The sequence below is a fragment of the Falco peregrinus genome, chromosome 5 (genome assembly GCF_023634155.1).
Source record: "Falco peregrinus isolate bFalPer1 chromosome 5, bFalPer1.pri, whole genome shotgun sequence".
Taxonomy (NCBI): domain Eukaryota; kingdom Metazoa; phylum Chordata; class Aves; order Falconiformes; family Falconidae; genus Falco; species Falco peregrinus.
The window spans coordinates 65,148,346-65,150,326 of record NC_073725.1 but is presented as its reverse complement, the minus strand read 5'-3'; positions in this window follow the sequence as shown (position 1 = coordinate 65,150,326).

Genomic DNA, 1,981 nt, shown 5'->3' with positions numbered 1-1,981 from the left:
CGCCGCGGGCTCCCCTCAGCCTACCGGACCCCGGGGCTCTGCGGCGCCCGCCCGCGGGGTGCGGGCTGTGCCCACAGAGGCTGCCTGGGGGAGGGGGGCGGGGAGAGGCAGGCCGAGGAAAGACCTCGCTCCCTTATCCCACCTTCCAGCCCTGCCGCGTACTCTGCACCCCTTCATTCCGGTAACATCTCACTTTCCCGTCACAGGGAACGGCGATGAGCTCAAGAGGTTAAACCGTGCAGCAGCTCATAATGGCTTACGTGTGCAGGGGAAAACGTGTATGAGCTTTTCCTAAGCCACATATTCACAGCACTCGGTTTTTCCCTACTCAAAAGTGCACTCCTGCAAAATCTCTTCTATTTTTTAAAAAAATATATTTAAAATTGCTGTTACTAACGTGCTTCCAGATGCAAACAGAGCAAATGCACCCCTATTTCCCAGAGCAAAATGGAATGTGTCATACAGAAAGGATTTAACAGCTTGAGGCACGTGGGTGCTTTTGCATACGGAGGCAAAAAGTATTAATGCCCGGGCTGCGAGTGGGCAAAGGGCAGAGCGAAGTGAACCCTGCAGCCGCAGAGAGCATTCCCGGGCTCCGGTGGCGTAAACTGGGCTGAGATCTTGGCCCGTGTTCGCCGCGCCGCTGCCATCTAGCGACAAAATATTGGGTACTGCAGCCGCCCAGCTGGTGGAGCGCTGCTGCCATCTGGCGACCAAAAATTGGTACCAGACCACGGGGCTCGAACGCGTGTCCTCCGCGCGGGAAAGATGCTACCGACGGCGTGACGCGACCCCTGGTCGTTGCAGTCGAGCCACTTCTACGCATGCGCTGCCCTTAGTTTGCCAGAAACCCCACTGCACATGCGTAAAAGCCGATTTCGTAATGCGCATGAGCCGCTGGAAACCACGCCCCTAGGCATCAAGTCCATTCTGCGCATGCGCTGTCCTTAATTTTCCAGTATCACTATTGCGCATGCGTATTAGGGTTAGGGTCCTAGGCTGCTACCTGAGAAACGTGTCAGTGTTTGCTGCCCTGACATCCCTCTACTATTTCTGATGTCACCACCATACCTGCCCCTGCTTCTTTGTAGAGGATGAAGAGAGAGGGTGCTGTGTCCAAGAAGTCTTTTGCCTGGGGCTCTGCATTTACTTCACCTGCATGGCTCCTTTGATCTTCCAAACTCACTTCTGGAACACAAAAACACATGCAGCAGTGACTTCGTGGAAGTGGACAACACCTAAACCAAAATCCACCAGCAGCACAATAAGGAATAGGACCAGAAGCCCCAGATTTTGAAAACCCTCAGCCCCTCCTCATACCTGTGCACCTGTCCATTGGTGCTGGCACCTCCTCCCCCAAGATGTCCCTGCAGTTTTCAGTCACAAACTCCACCAGCATGTTCCCCTGCACACATCAAAGCCTTGGTCTCAGCCTACGAGTTTTCTCCCTTTGAGCCTCCCAGTTCTCCCTGCCATCCCCCTGGGGAGGGAGGAAGCAAGCAGCGCGGCCCCGCTTAAACCACAACAGCGTATTAGCATTATAGTGAGCTGGTTAATGGTGAGAGTGCTCATCCTTTGTTCTCCATCAGGGTGCGGGCGTCTCCCGTACCACATTGGGATGCACAAAAGCCTCAGTGATCCAGCTGCTGTTGGAGCTGATGGAAAAGCTTTTTGGGTGAGCCGACGTATTTCTAGTGGCCAGCATGGCAGTTTGCTTTATACCATTGCCCTGAGCGTGGGCATCTGGAGAAACTGCCCGGCAGTCAGTGTGCAGGGATGACGGCCGCAGGGGACAGCAAGCTGCAGGTGAGGGTCAGCAGCGGCACCGTGTCTGCCTGCGTGTTGCCCTGGCTCTGAGCTAATGGCGCTGCTCCCCAATGGAGCATCCATCGAACCTGAGCACAAGCTGTGTCTTAGCCGGAATCCGAGCAGGAGCCGAGAGGACAGTGACACCTCCAGAGGTGCCATCCAGCCCCCACCT